This window comes from Hippopotamus amphibius, chromosome 2 (genome assembly GCF_030028045.1).
Source record: "Hippopotamus amphibius kiboko isolate mHipAmp2 chromosome 2, mHipAmp2.hap2, whole genome shotgun sequence".
NCBI lineage: Eukaryota > Metazoa > Chordata > Mammalia > Artiodactyla > Hippopotamidae > Hippopotamus > Hippopotamus amphibius.
The window spans coordinates 190,344,086-190,366,539 of record NC_080187.1 but is presented as its reverse complement, the minus strand read 5'-3'; the positions used below and the strand labels follow the sequence as shown (position 1 = coordinate 190,366,539).

General features: G+C 41.8%; 1 pseudogene; it reads right to left on the bottom strand.

Annotated features, from left to right (window-relative positions):
- LOC130844689 (tigger transposable element-derived protein 1-like) overlaps window positions 1-22,454 on the bottom strand; it is a 102,915-nt pseudogene that overhangs the window by 4,486 nt on the left and 75,975 nt on the right.

The following is a 22,454-nucleotide window of genomic DNA, read 5'->3' as shown; positions in this document are numbered from 1 at the left end:
AAAACTGTGGCAGGCTACACATTGTAGTTTGAAACTTTTTTTTAACTTTCAACAACCTGAAGACCTCTGGTCGGCTAGGTCTTATTTTATCTTACTTCACAGATGAGAAAAAATTTTCTTTGTGCTGAGACACTATTTCATGAAATTCAACATTGTATCTCATTTTTCTTCATGAACTACTCTAATTTAACAGTTAGGCTAGAAGAGAACACACTACCAATAGGTTCAGCCATTTAACACCCCGAACCTGGAAACAGCAAGTTGAAAGTTTCACAGCCTACACAATAAATCAGTTAATCCACCAACTCTAAGCCTATGAGTCTGAAAATGGAAGGAAGGTATTTTGACCAGCACTGTGCAAAAGCTATTCCTGACTTAGGTGCTCAGTTAAGCTGAACACCGTCTTGTTCTCAGTTTGCTTTGCAGAAACATTTATTGTACATTTTAAATATATGTATCTTCCAACTTGGGCTAGAAAGACTTACCACCAAGTTATATTAAGGTTAAGCAATACTCCAGATTTGAAAAATTTTCCCCAAATGTCACACAATTCCCTGAGACCTGGGAGTTTTCTCTCCTTAAGGTGTGAGATGGCTTTTCCTCTTGGTGTTGTGCCATTAAAAAAACAAAACAAAACTTATTTAGCAAACAGGTACCAAATCAATCAGAAGGTTAGCATTCTTTTTATTTTAGTGCTCTTTCTTAATGGGAAAAAATTGACTGATTAGTTCACCTAGAACATTCTTAGCCTTAGGGCAGGAACAGCACTTTGTACACAATAGTGGACTGGATTTAAACAAGAAAAAGAAAATCAACATTCAAGAATATAGTGAACTGCAAAAATGGAAGAAAACAGACAAAGCAAGGTCTGAAAGCATACTGAAACTTCTATATACTTAAAATCTTATGTTTTAAGTTGAATTGTCATGTGTGTACTGGTGCTTTATCTTAGTTGGAAAGGTACTTACATGATGACATCTAAATTCAACTGTATAGTTTATACTATCACCTTAGTTTCCCTAAACTATATATACTTCCTGAGGAAAAAAAAATTAAGGTACTTCCTTAATAAATCCACAACCTCTACCGCTTCCCTCCACCCCCACCTCCATACTGACTCCAAAACTACTTTCAGGAAGAGGCTTCTCTAAGTGGAAGGTTTGTTGACCTTTCAGAAAAGACAGGGGTTGAAAGACAGAAGCAGCTAATTCTTTGCCACTGGCTAGAATAAGAACTACTAGAACCCAGTCTCATGAATCCTCTTTTACTCTGATCCTGTTCTACTATTTATTGTTTGGGCATCTGGAAGTCCCATGCCCCCAACACAATAATTTATATTGTAGGGGAAATGGTTTTTAAACTTAAGTGTACATGAGTGTCCTTCAGGGGAGCTTATTAAAAATGCAGATTCCTGAGCTCTAGCCCAGCTCTATTAAACCTGAATCTCTAAAGGGTTCGTGCCCAGGAATGTTTATTTCCAATAACATTCCCAGTGACTTTGATCAGATGGTCATTTTGAGAAACAGAGACTTTTTGGAAGATAGAAAAAGACCTTTTTTTTTTTATTTTGCACATGGGCTTAGTTGCTCCGTGGCATGTGGGATCTTCCTGGAGCTGGGATCGAACCCGTGACCTCTACATTGGCAGGTGGCTTCTTAACCACTGCGCCACCTAGGAAGCCCAGAAGATAGAAAAAGAGATCTCAGGCTGTGCCAAGTGCCAAGTCTTGGGTCGGTAGGCCTATTATACTGATATCCCATCTCAGAATGCATACTCAATAAATATTTAAGTTTGAAAAATAGTATTTAAGTATAATGAGTTCTTTACTTGCAAATGTTTTTTCTTCTCCTTTATGATTTCCAAATAGATAACTAACCTGCCTTAAGCATTATTTTGCTTTGGTAACCTATAAGTCACTGAAAAAGGAGAAAGTTTAGGTAACATAGATTCTAATCAACGTGGCTTATGTATTGTTTAACTCCAGTTAAGTCACAGAATCCTTGAAATTTACAGCTGGAAGGATTTCAGAAAAAAAAATTAGTCCAGTCCTTTCATTTTTCTAGGTAAAGCAGCTTTCATGCAGAGAGATTAACTAACTTTAGGATTATTTCATAAATGGGGGTGATCTGAAAGATTAATGGAAAACTTTAGCTATGATCTTGAATAATTGCCAGGTATCTGCTTAATTTTTACCCCTTCTCAGTTCAGATGGAAATATCCACAAAAAGAACTATATAAGTAAATACAATTAATCATAATCAATCATGTATTGTCTTGGATTTGCCTAGAACCAAATTACTGAAACGGACACATGGCATCCTGCTGGTTCTAATTTTCCAGCAATTCATTAAACATTTCATGTTTTGCTTGTGACAGCACAAACCTTTCAACTTCCTATTCTAACTAATGTCATGAAAAGCACCAAAGTGCCCAAATACATGTCATGAAGTTCTTGAGTGTGGGATGGCCATTTCCAATACATACAGAGTTTGCATACATTATAATAAACATATTGTTACCATTTTCTTTGTATCAGCCTCAGGATTTCACTTTCTTCATCTACAAATGTTGGGCTTGGACTAGATGATATCTCAGAATCTAACAGTATGATGCAATTAAGCTAAAACAAAAGGTTGGATATAAAGATGCCAACTTTTAATTTAAAACATATAAAAATATTTGAGAAATGATCATCTCTTCCACCACCATCATTTCACTGAAAAGGACAATTTTAACCCCAAAAGCATAGGAAGCACATAATTTCAAAATAAAGATAACCTTTAACTTGAAAAAAAAAATTAACTTTGTAAAGTACTACATTATCCTTATATTTTCCCTATTGCTATAGAGTCATAATAACTCTGTCATGGACGCAGTGTCAATCAGTGATCTGCTCTTTGGGAGCCACTGCTGTAAAGTTCTTCTATAAAGAACTTAGAGGCAGCATTTCCCTGCATTTATCTGACACAACCCTCACCCCCTGAGATGCTTCTAAATAAAGGGTTTCCTGGTTTTAGAACAAAAGGGTGTGGTGGTGTTGGTAGGTGCCTCACAGTATAATCTCCTTTTAGAGATTCTTAGTGAATAATATATACAGAGTTCTCTTAAAATAAAGAAAATGTTAACCTTATTTCATCTATCATTTTAAAAATACTATTTATCCCAGGAAATATTTTTTGCACATAGTACCTATTCACATTCTGCAAAACTAGCATTCTGCATAGCACATTCTCAGAGAATGGTCTATAATTTTCCCTAAATCAGCTCCACATCCTGACCTGCCAATTACAGTTAATAGGCCCACCCTTCTCCCACTCCCCAGTGGTAACTTTGGAGGAAGTTTTGACCTACACTCAAGAAATATTAGTCAAGTGGACTGGAGGTGAGCCCAAGACGGCAGGCAGCAGGCTACCCAGGTCAGTTCAAAATAAAGCCCTGTGGGGAGGAAGGCTTGGTCTTCGTGAGGGAGAGGGTGTCCTTCCATGCACGTCAGAGAAACTCATGTCTCCTAGGCCCTCTCTCTTTCTGATCACTTCGGCAGGTTCAGCTGTGTGTGAGGACACCAAAATAACAGTGGCATAAACAAGATAACTTTGATTTTTCTCCCATATACATAATCACTCACATAATACATAACAGTCCCGAGCAGTGGTTCTCAAGGTGCAGCTCTGGGGGAACAGTATCAGCATCACCTAGGAGCCTGTTAGAAATGCAAATTCTTTTCCTTAAGCTCTTTATTGGAGTATAAGTGCTTTACACTGTTGTGCCAGTTTCTGCTGTACCACAAAGTGAATCAGCTGTATGTATACATATATCCCCTCCCTCCCACGACTCCCTCCGACCTTCCCTATCCCAGCCCTCTTAAGTCATCACCCACCCTAGAGTTGATCTCCCTGTGTTATGCAGCAGCTTGCCACTAGCTATCTATTTCATATTTGGTAGTGTATATATGTCAATGCTACTCTCTCGCTTCGTCCCAGCTTTCCCTCCACCCCTCCATGTCCTCAAGTCCGTTCCCTTCATCTGGATCTTTGCTAACGCATATATATGGAATCTAAAAAAATGGTACTGGTGAACCCAGTGGCAGGGCAAGAATAAAGAACAAATTATTTTTTTTAATATTTAAAAATTAATTTTTATTGGAGCATAGTTGATTTACAATGTTGTGTTAGTTTCAGGTGTACAGCAAAGTGAATCAGTTATACATACACATATATCCACTCTTTTTTAGATTCTTTTCCCACATAGGCCATTACAGAGTACTGAGTAGAGTTCCCTGTGCTATACAGTAGGTCCTTATTAGTTATCTATTTCATATATAGTAGTGTGTATATGTCAATCCCAATCTCCCAATTTAGCCCTGTCCCCTTCTTTCCCCCTTGGTAATCATAAATTTTTCTACATTTGTGACTCTATTTCTGTTTTGTAAATAAGTTCATTTGTGCCATTTTTTAGATTCCACGTATAAGCGATATCATATGGTATCTGTCTTTCTCTTTTTGACCTACTTCACTTAGTATGACAATCTTTTGGTCCATCTGTGTCGCTGCAAATGGCATTATTTCATTTTTTTTTAAATAACTGCAAGTCCTTGAGACTCTCCTCACATCTACTGAATCAGAGGCTCACCTACCTAGCCCTCCAGATGCTGTGAGAACTTCCAGTTTCTAAACTTTCAGAACCACTGCTCAGATGTAGCTGGTCCAAGGCTGGAATGGGGACTCTGCTCCAAGGGGTCTTTTAGGAACCCAGGCTCCTTCTCTCTTGATACTTCACTCACTATACCCTAGGATGTTTCTCTTACACTCATGATCCCAAGCGACTCGCTACCACATGTGTTCAGTCACAACCCCTGCACACTGTTCCTCAGGAAACATTTCTAAACCAGCCTCCTCCTCTGAGTTCTTCAGCCATTGGCCTGATTCAGGCCCTCATCAGCTCTACCTGAACAGCTAACCATCTTCTAAAGGCCTCTGTCATGCCCACTGATTCTCTTCAACTTAGTTTATCCCACCTAATTAGCAAAGCTATCTCTTTTCAAATATGATTTGTTGTCTCTTACTAGACCATCATCTGATTCCCCAGTGGCAAAGTCCAAGCTCTGCAATGAAGGTCACAGAGTCTTTCAATTTCTGGCATCTATCTTTCTTCTTAATTACCCCTCACCTTCTCACCTGGACATCTTCTGGATTCCAGCTGCAGTAAACACTGTTTTCAGAATTTACCACACCACTTCCACCCCCATGCTTTTACACATGCTGTTTCCCTTGCTTGGAATGTCTGTGTTCACACTCCTCTACACACACACTCACACACATGCCCTCAGACACAATCTTCTTTTTCACCTGAGAAACACCTGCTCCTCTTTCAAAAGCTAATCTACACTCCACTTCTGCGGGGCCTTTCTCCACTTCCCCATGCTTGGTTACTCACTTCCTTGCGCTCCCACTGTAGCTACCCTAGAATACTTATCACATTGCATTTTAATTTTCTGTACAAATCCGCCTCCCAGATTAGATGGGGAGTTTCTTGGAAGCAGGCACTGTGACTTATTCAATAAACATTAAATGCCCACTTTGTCTCTAAAAGTTCACATCCTCAGGCCTAGGGCCTAGCACAGTGTCAGTGTCTGATGGGTACCCAATAATGGCTAATTTAAAGCATGAATGCATGAATGTTTTCTGTGAATTCTCTCAGGATATAATGATTGTAACATACCTGTGGGTGTTCCTGAGAAACACACATGGAAGCATCACTGTTGTTAGTAATGTACTGAATCTGCTAAATTCAGAATAAGTATTGGCTTTTAAAGAGCTAAAGAAGGAGGAGGGAAATGAGAAAAAACCCTGGGATCAGGGCAGAAGGTGTGAAATTTCTATGCTCAAAGCAAGGAATGTGTTTGTACCTGGGGAAATTGTGCAAAGCAAGTCCTGTAACAGAGATTTCGGCTCTACGAAGAAACAAACATTACCCTTCCAAGTTTGTGAGACTTAACGGCACCATCCCTCTTGCTGAGCAGGAGATGGCCAATTATGTTGTCTGTGCACTGACGAATTTAAATTCCCACAGGCAGGGACTATGATGCCACTTCACCCTGAAATCTTTCCTTTCAATTTTTTGAAAGATGGTAGAATGTCCTGATGTGTGAAGCTTTTCTTCTGATTATTTAAAAAAAAAGTCTTTCCAGGCAATTGTCCAAACCCAAGAGCTTAAATTAAAATGCTCATTTTGAGCATTTCTCATGTAATTCCCTGTTTGGATTGAAGGTAGAGGTCTTTTCTTGCCTAATCATGGGACAAAGAGTAATGAATGCTTCTGAAATTCCAGACTGAGTTAGAATCAAGGACACTTAGCAGAGACAAGTGGTACTGTTGTGGCTCTCAGGAAGAGGCAGAAGGGCAAGCCAATCTTTTTATGGTCTGTCCTGTGCCAAGACCTAGCTTTGTTTATTTGATCAGTGAATCCATTCTGGAAGGTTATGTTCATTATGGTACTTTGTCACTAATCAGATAAGAGAAACAATTAATGTGATTGCCAATATTGTTACTTTCAGAATGAACCAAGCAATATATATGTCGTTAGGATGAAAAATTGTTGGATGTAAAATATTATGGACTATAGTTACAATTTGTTTGTCAATGATGGAGATACTATACAATGCAAATAAAAAATTCCACAATCTTTTCATAATTTTCATGAAGGGCCCTATTCTAGATGCAAATTTTTATTTATGTAATTTTCATAGGATGTAATTTGACATAGTCTCTGTCTCCTAAGCAAGAGGTTTGTTGTAAACACTCTATTCAGCTTGCAATTACCATACAGTTAAATGACTAATCACAGAAACTCACTCCATGGTCATTGACAAAAATGGCCACACTTACAGCTGAAATTAACACTGAGAAAAATGAATCTGCCTCTTACCCACACCCAGGAAGTCAATCACAGAAAAATGCCCCAAACATGACTACAATTTTGTGATGAGATACAGTTAATCTGTGCTGTCTGAGCCAGAAAATTTCATGTCTTAGGTCCTGATTTCCCACTCCAAGTACAGCTGAATACAAGGCAGAAGGATGGGGAGAATTCACTCACAACAACAGGGTAAGACATTCGCTAAGTATGTTTGGATGAGATGCTTGAAATCTATTTCACAACATTTTTCTTCCCCACTAACCCTTCTCTTATGGCCTAAACAAATAAAGAGACACTGATTTTTAATGAAACATACCTATGAAACAATGACCATATCTTTTTAGCTCCCATTACCTTGATTTCAGAAATAACATCTAGTTCATGTTAGAGACTTCAGTTAGGGCTGGAAAACTCAGAAAATGCCACCAAGAATGCCACAAATGACAGGAAACAATTGCTCCCCACTGGATTTCACTCCTGCCTGTGCAAAGTTTACCATTTCATACTGAAATGGCGTGGGGGTCTCTGGCGTGTGCTGATCATAGTCAGCTCTCTTTCCCCTTCTCCACTGAGTCTCTTTCAAAATGTCACTCTCCCCAAGTTCTCTCTCCCACCACATGTCTTATCAGTGTCAGCAGATAACCTTGCTTCTCCAGACTCAGAGAAACTAGAAGCCAATACACAGGAATTCTCCCAACATGCTGAAACTTCTGTTCCCACCTCCACATTCCTTTCTTCATCTGCACATTTGCTGTGTCTTCATCCATCCTCACCTGCTTCTCTCCTGATACAATGAAAGAGGTGTTTCTCCCACGGTCTGAAGCTGAACCCTCTAACTAAATCCTGAGTCCTATCCTCTCGTGGCTCTTCTCTCCTATATTTTTGACTTTTAGTACCTCTTTCCCATCAATATGTCAAATCAAAAAGAAAATGAAAACTTTCCCTCAACCCTTCTACTCCTTAGAAGTCAAACTTCCTTAAAGAATTGCTTCCAACTTGTGTGCTGTTGGCCAGTTCACAAAAATGACCCTACAAGGAACTGTTCCTCCTGGTTTTCAGGTCCTTGTTTCAGGTCCTTGTTTCATGTCCTCTCTAAAGCTGAGCTGGACGTATGACTCACTTTTTGGGCAAAAGGATGCAGCAAAGGGACACTGTGTGACCTCTGAGGTCAGGTCAAAAGAGGTCTTGCACTTTCCACCTGGGTATCCTGGAACACTTGCTCTCGGGGAAGCCAGTCGCCGCGTATGAGTAAAAAGACCAACTAGCCTGAGATTGCTGTGCTGTTAGGAAACCCAAACTGGCTATGTGGAGAGGTGGCCTGGAGAGAGAGAACGATGCCCATCCAGCTCCCAGAAATTCCTATCAACCCTGGTAAGTACCTGCCATGTGGGTGAGAAGCCCTCTTGGACATTCAGCCCAATAGAATCTTCAGTTGGTTCCGGCTTCAGTCAAGATCTGACTGCAACCATATAAGAGACACTGCATTAGTTCTGGAGGGCTGCTGTAACAAAGCACCACAAACTGAGTAGCTTAAAACACCGGACGTTTATTCTCTCATAGTTCTGGAGGCTGGAAGTATGAAATGGTGTCACCAGGGCCATGCTCTCTCTGAAACTCTGGGAAGAATCCTTGTTTGCCTTTTCCTAGCTTCTGGTGGAGGCTGCATGGGCACTGATCATGCCTCGATACCCCTTGAATTGCAGCTGCATTGCTCCAACCCCTACCTCTGAAATCACATGGCGTTCTCCCTGTGTGTTCTATGTGGACACCAGTCATCATGAATTAACAGCCCACTCTACCCCAGGAGGACCTCGTCTTAACTAATTATATCTATAAAGACCCTATTTCTAAATAAGGTCACATTCGAGGTACTGGGGGTTAGGACTTCAACATATATTTTGGGAGGACAAAATTCAGCTCATAACAGACCCCAGTCTAGAACCACTCAGGGGAACCTAGTCAACCCGCAAAATGGGAGAAATAATAATAAAACCCTTAAAAAAAAATAGGATCTGCAAAGTGCAATAAAGCAAAACACAATACAAAAGGTATGCCTATACATCTACCTTCCTTTCTCACTGAAGTCCATCAAAATGACCAAAGAAATGTGTATGCAAGAATAAATTCATCAAATCCCCCCCAAAACAAAGAGTGATATCAGCAGACCAGTAACTTGAAGTGTTTCTTAAAGATGCAAGGCAGATAGAATTAGATGGAAAGAGGAAGCAAATAAACAGCCAGAGACCCCAGGAGGAGGCTGAGAGGAGAACCTCTGAAACAGTGCTACCTGCAGGAAAGAGCCCGGGCTCGGAGTCAGCAGGATCAGGAGACTCTGCGAGGGTCAGAGCCAGTCTCCCCTCCCCACGTCTCCCTTTACACGCAGATGAGCTGGGCAAGATCTGCTCCCTCATTAATAGATGTTACAAAAATAAAGTGGGGCCTTTGCATGGGGGCTCCTCCCTTGTGTACTGGAGCCAGAGGGGTAGAAGAGCAACGTCCTTGATAAAAGCAAGGCTCCACAGACAGGAAGGAAACAAATCAAGGAGGGACACACAGCTCAGTGCCGGGGCAGGAGCCGTGAAGTTGCCTCCCACTCACCCTCTTCTGCCTCACATCCCAGGTGGGCGTGATGCCCACCCCCACATCCTGAAGGAAGCCTGCCCACAGAGGACCCTCGTGTGACTACCCAGCCTATCCACTCACGATGTCATTTCACCCCTGACAGTGCAGAGTGTTCTGAACGAGAGACACCTCTAATTCAGAATTTCTCAACATTGGCACTATTGACGTTTGGGGTCAGACAGATCTTTGTTATGGGAGTCTGTCCTGTGTATTGTAGGATGTAGGACAAGCAACACCCTGTCCTCTACCCACAAGATGCCATAAGTATGCCCCCCTGCCCAGGGTTGTGACAGCTAAAAAGTGTTTCAAGACCTTGCCAAATCACCCCCTGTTGGGAACCATTACTTTTAATCCACAGCTGACAAGTGCCTTCGTTGGCTCTTTGCTTATTATTAGGAGGCTATAAAACTCTGTTCTCTAGGAAATGCTGGTCATGTCTAATTGTACCTGCCTGCTTAGCCCCTACTCCCACGCTCTGCATTCTTCCAGGGACCCTACTCTCCTTCCCAGGCAGAGCCACCACGGAGGCGCAGGCTCTCAGACAGCATCCAGATGTGGGTCTTCACACCACACTTACAGATGCCGGCAAGGGAGGCTCTCTGCCGTCTCTAACGTGATTTGTGAGTTCAGAAACGTGCAGTTCCTGTGCTAACTCAAAACTTCTCTCCAGCGATGACTGTTTATACCAAGCCCCAGAAGCATGGCTTACAAAAGAGGAAAAGCAGGAGTGGAGCAGGCCGTTGAGAGGCTGATACCAAGGATCTGACTCCCCTGAAGTCAGTGGAGAGAGCAAACTATTCCATGAAGGACTGGGCTAGAAAAGAGAACTGGTGGAAATCCTGCCCCCTGGATAGCTGGCTTTGCTGCAGTTTCATCGGAGTTCATTGCTCCTCTCTGAAAAGGAGATGTCCCCAGGAAAGACAAGCCTCACCTGCTTCTGGGAGGAAGCTCCATCTCCTCAGATGCCCTGCTGATCGAAGGTCAGGTGGAAGGAAATCTTGGAGAGTGAAAGAAGAGACCTGATTGGGGTCATGGCTGGAGTCCTTTGCGGGATCCTTCGAGCAGGCCAACCCCCACCCAAAGGACTGTGTGTTAAGGGAGGGGCGGGAGGGAGAGAAGAGGTCCCTTTAGCTCAGTCTTTCCACAGGCGGCAGGGGAATGTCTTCGTTAGTCAGGCATCCAGTTCTCTTTCTTCAGGGCTTTCCTGTGGAAGTAGATGCATGCACGCAACCTCCCAACCGCTCTTTTCAGAGGGAACACATCTGTCTGAGTAGATCAGCTTTGCCAGTTCAGCTCTCATTTAGCTACTAACAGCAAGCTCACTCCAGTGGGAACGGAGGAGGGGGAGGAGATCCAGGCATTCTATAATTCACCAAGATGCCCAAGTGCTGCCTCATTTAAAAAAGGGGTTACGGCTCCAGAGCAGTGGGCAGCAAACTCTGAGCCCACCACCTATTGTTGTAAATAAAGTGTTAACAGAACACAGCCTCACTCACATTGTCTATAACTGCTTGCAGTGATGGAAGAGATTAGTTGTGACAGAGACCATATGACCTGCAAAGTCTAAAATGTTTACTAATTTGCGTTTTGCATAAAAAGTTTGCCAACCCAGCTCCAGAGCACTGAAGGCAGAATTTTTTTAAATACCATTCAGTAGCCTGCTTTTCTTCTCCGTGCTTTGGCTATACTCAAAGTGTGAGGCTCACAGCATAAGACTGACAGTTTTTGTAGACGATATATTTAGATCTCTTCATTTTCCAACAAACGGTACTTTTCAGAAGTCTGGAACGCTGCCAGCAGGGTCTAGTGTGGACCCTCAAGTCTGCAGGGGTGTAAGGTAGACAGAGGAAAGATGAGACCAGAAATGTGTGGATAGAAGGAGTGAAGACCAGGTGATGCGTCTACTTTAAAAACCCAGGATGGGGAATTCCCTGGCGGTCCAGTGGTTAGGATTCTGCGCTTCCACTGTAGTGAGCACGAGGGGGCATGGTTCAATCCCAGGTCGGTGAACGAAGATCCCAAGGGCCACGTAGTGCAGCCAAAATAAAAAAACAAAAAAAGCAAACCCTGGACAGAGCCGGGTGAGTGGTGGGTGAGGCAGGGCAGAGGGAGACCTGTCTCCAGGGTCCTTCCTCCACTCCCGGCCATCCTGCCTTCTTGTCTCTGCTCCTCCACCTGTAGGAAGGGGCTTCCTCCCATGGTCGCCCATCCAGAAATACCAAAGCCCCTTCTCCTGTCTGCTGCTCCTATATTACCACTGCCTTCTGCTCTTCCTGCCCTCAAACCCAGATCCCCCAGAGATTTCCATCCCAAGCCTACCCCTCTGGCAGCTTTCCTGACCCACTAGAAGCACCCTGGGGAGAAAAGAGTAGACAGACAGACAGACACACACACACACACACACACACACACACACACATGGGCAGGGCTTGTAAAAAAAAAACTGTCAAATATCATTTTGAGAACTTCGACCTGCACTTAAATACAGTCCTAGCACAAAACAAGTAGCAGAACAGAGTTTTCTTTACAAACTGATAGCTACAGAGTTCGGGGGCTTGTGAATGCATCTAGTCTGTAGGATTTTTCATTGAAAAAATTCATTTAATTCAGCAAAGAACTGTTGCTATGAGCCAGCTGCTGGGGCGTGCAGGAAGCTTTGTTCGTAGAACTCCAACTTAAGATGGTATTAGTTTTAAAGTGGTTTTATCTTCCCAAAGTAAAATCTTGTTGATACAATGACTGGACATCAGAACATCTGGATAATACGACTGCTTTGTACTTATTTGCACTTGTGTAATATTTCACAACTGATAAAGCATTTTCACAGAGATGGTTATGTTTGGTTTCCCCAGCCAGTGTGGGAGGTAGGTAAAATGCTATTCCTTTGGCAAAATAAGTAAATTAGGCTCACTGAAGTTATCTGCCTTGTTAACCTTGGCTGTACCAGGTTAGTACACTAATCAAGACTTTGATTTCTAAATTCTTGGAATTTCTCTAGCATTCCTGTTGTTTCTCCTAAATTAGAATGCTAGTTTTTATCTCAAAATGGACCCCTATCGTTTCATGCCAGAGGCACCTGAATTATTATGCTGACTAAATACTGTCTATGTACTAAATAAAGGATACATCACAAACATCCAAAGAAGCCATGATAAATAGAATATAATTAACTCATTTAAAACGAACCTTTTGTTATTTTTGTAATCAACAAATATTGAGTAAATATTTTTAAAAGGCTGAGAAACAGTAAAATAATAGGCTAAGTATTACAAGATTTGGGAGAACCATAGGGGCCTTGGGTAGGAATATAATCCTGAACAAAGGGTTCCCTCTTGGCCCCATCATTCCTTCAAAAGTCAATCAATCAATCATAATAACTCCATGAAGAGAGGTTGGTGTGTCTGTGGTTAGGGCTGCAGGCTGGAACCAGATAGACCCTGAGCAGGTTTCTAAACTTTTCTCAACCTAAGCTTCTGCACCTATGAAATAGTACCTATTTACTAGGTTGTCGTAGGGATTGAATAGGATAGTTCATTTTTATAAACGACTGAATACTTAGCATAATGCATAACACATGGCAATAGATGGACAAATTTTTGTTACTGTTATCAATAGCATTACTGATATAAACAATATATATTTTGGCCTCTTCCCTACCTCAGTCAGAAGTCGCTAAATTTCTGTAAAAAGATACTGCATGGTTGAAGTGTTGGATGCTTGCAGAAACCTGTTATAGGAAAGGTGGTCTGTCTTTCTCCGATTTCTTGCTACACAATGTTCTTGCCTCTATTAAGCTAGCAACAAACCCCAGGCAATATTACCTTTTCAAGATGAGGACAGGCTCCCACATTGGGGCTGTCAGAGAGAATTTGGGGCGTGTGAACCATTTAAATGAATCAGACATGACAAATCCGATTTGCAGATTAAAATAATGTTGTGATATTTACCAAAAGTATATATATAGCAAGTTAAGACACCTCCGACAGGCAGACATTGATTGCCTATTTTAATCAGCTGGTATAATTTAGCTACCACCAGAAGCAAAATGCTTAGGAAAGGTAAATCTGATCATAAATAATTCCCGTTTTGATGCATTTAAAAATCAAGTAAGACCTTTGTTCAGGGTTTGCTACAAGGTGACACATCTACTACATTATGTGAGGGCACATCAGCTTTCATTTGGATGTTAGGAGAAGATCTGATTTGACATAAACAGATGCCAAACAAAGCCTTTAAAGCAATTTTACCAGGTGCTGGTATATTTAGAGAAATGACAGAAACCTACTGCCCGCATATATTCACTAAATCTCTGATGCTTGTGGGACTTTATCAATATTACTTAATCAATATCCCCAACAATTCTGAGCAGAATCGAGAATCATAGCATTGAAAGAGACCTCAAGGAGTTACTTTGTCTAGAAACCCTGGAGCAAGGTTATTGCTTAGGAGAAGCATGGTCTGGCTTTCAAAACTTATTTGTTGAATGAACGGAAAAAATTCTCTTCACCTCCCACCCCCAGAAGGGTGCTTTGCCCGGGGGGTATGAGAGGGACTGAAAAGTCTGGAGCGGCCTCAGGGGTTTAAAGCCCTATCCACTTATTTATTATTTATATCCTGCCTTCTTCTAAAAAAGATTTGAGGCAGCTTACAACAAAAGATACCGACAATAAAGAGCCTTATCCTCAGTCATCCCTTGCAGGGTTTCATTATCACTTTCATGATCATCAAAAACAAGTATTAAACGGCTATTTGCATGGGATGCTGTGCCGGGGGCCAGAGCCAGCTCTGGCCTCCTGTAAATTTCCACCCCTTCAAGTTTGCGTTCATTCATTCTTTTGACAAATATTCATTCAGCACATTCCACATGCAAGTGCTGTTAGGCGGTGTGGGGGAAAAGAGAATCACATGTGGACACTACCCGGCCCTCGAGAAGTTTATAGACACGTGTAGGGGGCCGAGGGCAAGGGTATGGGATACTGATGTTTGTGTGTGTGGATAAGACACAAACCTAAATGCCTCCAAGCCGGGCAGAAGGGATCAGTGCTGTGGGTGAGTTGCAGAGAATCACAGTGGAAGAAGGTCAGGGGGCATTGCATCTGCTCACTGTGTCTTAAAGAGAAACCAGCTGAAGTAGATCAGGCTGCAGGCAAAGTTGTGAAAGGAGAACTCAGCCTTCCCAGGCACCTCTTTGCCCTCCTGGCCCTCCCTGCCTCCTCTTCCCCCTCCTCCTCTTCTCATTTGGTCACCTGAAGCCCTCCTGCTGTCACAGCTGCCTAGTTTCACCTTTCCCAAAAGACTGGTGTGCCACTTGGTGACCAGTCCTGGGACACACGCCTGTTTGGACATGCTCTCTGCTGGCGATCATCAGCAACAGGGATGTGGAGCTCTTATCTACACCAAGGTTGAAATAACTAGCCATTGTTTGCTGCCATGCCATGCCTAGGAGTATCTGATTTTAAAAGAGGACCAGGTCTAGAAACAAAGGAAGTAATCTTGACAAAACACATGGTTCCTGGAGGCCTATGGCTGGTGTAAGAGCTTTCTGGGCACCCTCAAATCCAGGACCCAAATAACTTCTAGCCCTATGTACCTAGAAGGCAAGAAGTCCCCAGAGAAAACATCCTTGAATGGTCTCAATAGAAGATCTCCTCTCCAGCCAAACTGTAAGGAGGAGAAAGAAATTCTTCGGCTACAGTTCTTCATTCTTTGGAGCAGCAGTTCTTTAACTTCAGTTTATATAAGAATCTCAGGGCAGCTTGAAAAAGTACAGATTCTAAGGCATCCTCCCTGGAAACTCTGTTTCTTCAGGAAGTCTGGAGTGGGTCTTGGAATTCACAATTTTTTTTTTTTAACAAGTATCACAACAGCCTCTGAGAAGGTGGTCTTTGGCTCACCCTTGAGATATATTGCCAAAGGGATGCACATTCTGGTAGGAGGTCCAGAGAGCAGGACAGATGTACGTGTTGTTCACAGATGAACTCCTAGCACCTAGAACAGTGCATAGCTCAGATTAAACACTCAGTAAATACGTTGATTTAATTAATGCCTGGGGACTTGCCCTGCCTCCTGGCACCCTGGGAGTAGAGGCCTTGGTAATATTTTTTGGTAAATGAAACCTTGGGGAAAGTATAAAGGTATAGCAGTGTCTGCAGAAAGGACTCTGGATTATGTCGACGTGGAATGAGGTGGTGGAGAACTGGTCTAGTTGAGAGTAGGAATCACAGGGGGATCCTGCCCTGTCCTCAAGAAGTTGATGGGCTGAGGGTCATTGTGGGGAGAAATGCTTTGAAGTTTAGCTCAAGGGTCATAGATCTGCTTAGCATCTCATCACTCACCCTCCCCTCCATAGGCTTCTAGAGGAGAGAAGATCTGAAAGAGAGGCAGAGACTGGAGACAGAAGGCAGGGCTGCAGGGGAGCAGCCAGTGCAGGGAGCTCAAGGCCACGGTGCACACTGGGGCTATCTGCTTTGACCTCCAAGGGATACTGAGCAGCTCTTGCCACCACACCCCCAGATGCAGCTGCCTCTTCTGCTTAGCACAGAGCAAAACCCCAAATGGGCTGCTTTTGGCCAAGGATTTACCCTGTGGCATTTAGCCTATTGTCAGGTTAAATTTATTCTTTTGCCTTCTGACTGGCTTTGATAAAAAAAAGTGTCCATCCATCTAAGAAGAGAAATCCTACAACTTCTTACAGTGACTCATTGCTGGGCCTTGTAATCCCGTCAGGAAATTCTCATGGCTTGCGTCTGATGGCAGTTAGCAGGAAAACAGAGCAGTCCCAATGTCCACTCGCTGTGTCCTCAGAGTTCCTAAGAGCACCACTCAGTGTGGGTAGATCTGGGCTCAGGCAGTTCCTCTAAGCAAGACTGGCTGCCTTACAAATCTTGCTGTCATCTAGAATGGCTTAGTTGACATTTTGTCTGGTCTATTTTCCTTTCACCAGTGGAATGAAACAGGACACTGGATACAAATCTGGTTAAACTGGACTTCTTCCCAATATCAGCATTGAGGAAGCAATGAATGGATCCAGAATCTGTTTGGGGGCAATATGGGAAAATTTCCCAATCAATATCTTCTTCCTCAGAGTTCAAATGAAGGACTCATCTAGGGATGGCTCCACATGTACGTGTATTCCCATACCAAAAGACGTGAGGCCTAGGTTCTAGCTGTTAATGTAACTCTGCATAGGAAGTGTAAACTCTCCAAACCTCATATTCGTCTGTAAACGAAGTGGGTTCTTCTATCAGTAGTGAAAAATCCCCTAAGGAAAATTGCAGTGACTTACAATATCCTACCATGTCTCGGTGATTTGGGGTCGGGCTACTGTCCCTGTCTCTCTATTTAATGCTCTGGTTCTCTTTGTTCCTCTAACTCTCCAAGTTTACTCCTGCTTTGGGACCTTTGCATAAATTCCCTCCTGCAAACTCTCTGCCCTGGACCCAGATCCTCACACCTCTTCACAGGGAATGCTCTTACCCCAGATTTTTTTTTTTTTCGCATGAAAAAATAACTGACTTCTTCATGTTATTCAAGTGTTAGTTTGAATGTGACCGTCCCAGAGACGTTTCCATGGCCATCAATCCAATGAAGTACCTCCCCATTTCATCCCAACACTCTCAACCACATTCCTTGATTGAATTTTTTCAAAGCACTTAGCATTACCTGTAATTATCTTATTTAACAGTTTGCTTGTTTACAAATAGTTCTGCTATGCTGTGACATATGCATTCCTAAAATCACTGTGTTATATGAAATTACATACTATAAACCACGGAGCTATGGAAAAAATAGGGTTGGGAGCCCAACACTCAAAAACTTCATTAGTAACATAGTTGAAAAAAAAAATGGAAACAATAAAAATGGCAGCATAGTTTTATATATGTTTACTGGTCAAGATATACATAAATACGGGGACTTCCTAGGTGGCGCAGTGGATAAGAATCCACCTGCCAATGCAGGGGACATCGGTTCGATCCCTGTCCCAGGGAGATACCACATGCCCTGGAGCAACGAAGCCCATGTGACACAACTACTGAGCCTGTGTTCAAGGGCCCGTGAGTCACAACTATTGAGCCCAAGTGCCGCAACTACTGAAGCTCATGCACCTAGAGCCCGTGCTCCACAACAAGAGAAGCCACTGTAATGAGAAGCCCACGCACTGCAACAAAGAGTAGCCCCCGCTCACCGCAACTAGAGAAAGCCCATGTGCAGCAATGAAGACAGCCAATAAATAAATAAATAAATAAATAAATAAATAAATAAAAAGACATACATAAATACTACAATAAATTTGTCACTTTATCTTGAAAAAGCCCTGAAGTTTGCTTGTAGAAGTGGGGATGGAGTGGGTTGCAGCTTGTGAGTTACTGTGAAGTGGTGGAAGGAGGGTTATGGACAGCTGTTAACACCAGATGTGGCTCATAACATACTCAGAGAGTTGAGGGAGCTGGTAGATGTTTGAGTTGCATGCACATGTCCATTTTACATATTCCTATGTGGCTTGATTCAGCTTGGTGTACCTTTCTGCATTCTAGTGTTTCTGACAGATGAAATCATGCATAAGAAAACAGGAAATTCAAGCTGTGCTTGAATTACTCCCTAATATATCAATCAGGTTGGAATATATTATCATTTTCAAAATGAGCATTATAGGAGATCTGATAGCATTTGTGTGTTCCACTCACTAGAATTTAAGCTCCGTAAGATCAGGGAACTTTTCTGTTTGATTCACTGCTATATTTCCAACATCTAAACAGCCTGGAACATACTAGGCTTTCAGTTAATATTTGTTGAATGAGTGAATGAACGAATGAATCTTTCTTCAACTTTCTTCTCTCTCCACATACTAGGGATACCCTTTCAAGGGTTACAATGGTCCACATTGGTGTGGTGGTGAGGAGGTAATAGTAGGGTTTCAAAATTTCTGTGTTGGGGGTAGGGGGCATGTATTCTCTGAAGACAAACACAAAACTAGAAAGGAAAAAACCCTTAAAGCCTAAACTACTACAAATGATTATGATATCCACATAGGTCCCTCCACCTCTGTACTCATGAAAGATCTCTAAGGCTCCTTCTGTCACGACAAATACACAATCCTAATGACGGACTGTTTTGAAGAGTCAGTGCAGAACTATGGACCTAGAAGCACTACACAGATCCCTATGTTATGCAGAAAGCTTCCTGGAATTCATTCACTCATTTTCATAAATGAAAGAAGCCTCAACTCTACTTGTAAGCAGGCAAATTTACTGGGAAACTCTACCTTCTGTCCCTCCTCTCCAAATGTGTGTCTCGGACCTAAAATTTAATCACTCTTCTACTAAGTCAGAGAACAGATTTAGAAGTGGCTTTGAAAGGTCATCCTAGACAGGTAGGTTATGTCGTATTCCTAAAGGGTTTGAAAATTGTTCGGATTTCAGGGAAATTGTCTAGCACTACCAAGTAAAAGGTCAAATCAGAAAGCCCCAAAGAGCTAAGGAATGCTTCTTCTAAATTTTTCTGATTTAAATTCTGAACCTAAGAAAATGTGCCTGAAAATGCAAATGTTGTGGTTGAGCTACTTCAGTTTATCAGGAAAAACAGGGAATATTTTGTTATGATTCTTTACTTCCTCAGTAACTGCTCAATCTTATGGAGAGTTGAGTGGAGTGGCAAAGTAATTACATGGTGAGTACCATATATTTACGGTTATTTATGTTTTCTAGATTGGAGTACGGGGTAATTATTTTTGGTCTTATTAAGTGCAAATTACCAAGTAGTCTTCAGGAACATGTAATTACTATGTACTGCAGTCGCATGCCACTTACCAAGCAAAATGAATGCAGTGAAAATTTTATTTAATACAAGCAAAATGATGCATGTGGTTTTACGAAGTAAAGTACAGGGACCTGCCTTCCTGTCTTGGGAGAAGAAACAGAGCAGCCCTTCTTAACTTAGGGCATTTCCTCAATGAACAAGATTAACATTTCTCAAGGGTTGGTGCTCATTAAGAACACCGATGTCTGTATACACACTACTATGTATAAAATAGACAACTATTGAGAACCTACTGTATAGCACAGGGAACTCTACTCAATATTCTGTAATAACCTACAAGGGAAACAAATCTGAAAAAGAATGAATATATGTAATACACGTATAACTGAATCACTTTGCTGTAACCTGAAACTAACACAATATTGTAAATCAACTATACTCCAATAAAATTTTTTAAAATAAGACAGTTGGACGATGTCAGTGAAACTTGAATATGGTCTGGACCATATTCAAATGTTAAGGAAAATTACAGTTACTTTCGTTAATTATGAAAATAATGTTAGTTATGAAAAGCAAACAAACAAAAACAACAAAGAATGCAGATGCTGAGCCCCATCCCAGACCTAGAGAGTCCTACTCTCGGAGGTGAGGCTGTGGAGTCTGTGTCTTCAGCAATTTCCTGAGTGCTTCATATACGCACTATGGTGAGCAAGCATCTGCCCGAGAATCACAAAATACTCTGACCAGCAGGGTTACCTCTAAACACAAGAGGTGGGAAAAATTGGGTCCCAGGTGGCATACATTTTCCTGTTTTTCACTGACTTGTTTGTGTTCTTCTTTTTAGATTTTACATTGATAAGTAGCCTTGATCCCACTCTTGCAAAGATATAGAAGTCTCATTATATGTTAATTATTCCCTGTGATTTGTTTCCCATTATACATAGATCATGTACATGTAATTTAGATCTCTTAGATTTTCGTGAACACACACACACACACACACACACACACACACACACACACACAAACAATTTGAGGGATAGAAATACGTGGAAGAGCCAGAGGCTAAGGAGTGATTTGCCTTATGGTCGGAACAAGTGCAGATTTTATTCAACAGGTATTTCCTGTGCACTTACTTCATGCCATGTGTTCACTTTCTATACCCATTCATTCAATAAACTTTATTTTCTTAATTGAGATAGATCAACAGAATGGTTAAGGGCACAGGATCTGGAATCAGGAGACCGCGGTCCCACCATTTACTAGTTAGGAAACGATGGATGCTATGTCTTAATATTTGTGTCTCCTCAAAATTCTTAAGTTGAAATCCTACACCCCAAAGGTGATGGTATTAGCAGGTGGGGCCTTTGGGAGGCGATAAGGTCACGAGGGTAGTATCTTCACAAATGAGACTAGTGCTCTTATGAAAGAGACCCCAGAGAGCTCCCTCACTCCTTCCACCATGTGAGGATACAACTAGAAGTCTGTCACCCACTGGAGGACCCTCACCTGACCATGCTGGCACCCTGATCCCAAACATGCAGCCTCTAGAACAGTGCCAAATAAATCTCTATTGTATACAAGCCACCTAGGCTGTGGAGTTTTGATACAGCAGCCCGAACCGACTAAGATAATGGGCAAGTCACCTCTGTGCTCACTTTTTTCATTATAAATTAGGGATAATAATGCTTCTCTCAGAGAAAAATAATGTAATGTCTGCAAAGTGCTTAAAACACTGCTACCATGTATAAAAGTCTCAAAAAATTTAGCTATTATTGATGTATTAAACACAAAAATACTACATGCATATATTTGGCACTTGGGTTTTCTTCCTTACACCCATTCTGAAAAGAAAAATCAATAAGACAATTTTTACACATATCTTTCCTCTCACATTTTAAAAACTCCAACCGCACTGACAGGCAATAGTAGAACATGCTTTGTCCTTGCCAAGGCAGAGAAAAGGTTAACTTTTTGACTTCAAGAGAAGCCAGCTGGAGAAGCAGACTGTCTGCTAATGGTAAGGGAGGGAAAGCAAGAACTAATTTTAGCCATCATTCCTCAATCACTGTCCAGTTCCCTCTCACACTCCTCCCTGCCGGCCCCCACCCTCTCTGTACTGTGAGGCGTAAGACTGCTTCCCCAGGACACCTTCAATCCCAGGAGGGAGGGACATAATTCTATGACAACCCACTGCCTCTTCCAGTGAATTAGAGATGCTTCTGCCCCAGCTTCAAAAATATCCCAAACACCATAAATACCAGCTTTCTTTCACTTGCAAATTATCTTTGTCTTTTTCTCAGAAATACTCATGCAACCATGTGCCTTTCCTGCCCTTTTTGCTGAAAGTGACTTTTTCAGAAATGTAAAGCATTGCTGTAGAAAAATTTGAGGAAGTCCAGATACACTTTAACTCAGTCTTATAGTAAACAAAGATGAGGAAAGCAAAGATTAATGATGATTGCTAGGGTGAACCCATATGCTTGTATAACTTTCTTCACCCTGGCTGCTGAAGTGAAAATATCTGGGGAAAAGAAGAAAAAAGTATTCAAGTAAATATTATATTTTTCTTGAGTCTGACTTTCTGCTATAAAGATTGTGAAACACTATATATTTGTGAAATGCAAACATTTTCACTTACTAACGTTTATAATTAAGGCACAAATTCTCACTCAAACAAAAGTCCTAGCTTGGGGAATAGAAGCATAAACAGAAACACAATGAATGCTTGTGCTGACAGTGGGTTTCTTCTGTGGGGAAGAGCGAGCACTCCAAGTGTGGAGAAATACTGAGACGTACCTCTGTAAGTACACAAACATACATGCACATGAAATACGATTACAGGCAATGAGAGCTCAAAAACCAAAGGGGGCGTCTAACCTCAGAACTGAGACCCACACGAGCTCGTTTTGTTCTGGGTTGGTAAGCAATGCAGGAAAGGCTTGGATGACATAGTCTGGACACAGAGAGAATTTAAGAGGATTAGTCCTTTTTACCAAGCCAGAGAAAGCCTTGCCTGAAAATATTCTGCTGGTGTTAACCCAGGCCCAAGGAGTAAGCATTTGAATAAAAGAAGTCTTAGAATCACAGGACTGTAAGAGGCCTTAATAGTCCTCTAATTCAATCCTAGATTTGGCAGCAGAATGAATGCCCCTGTGACC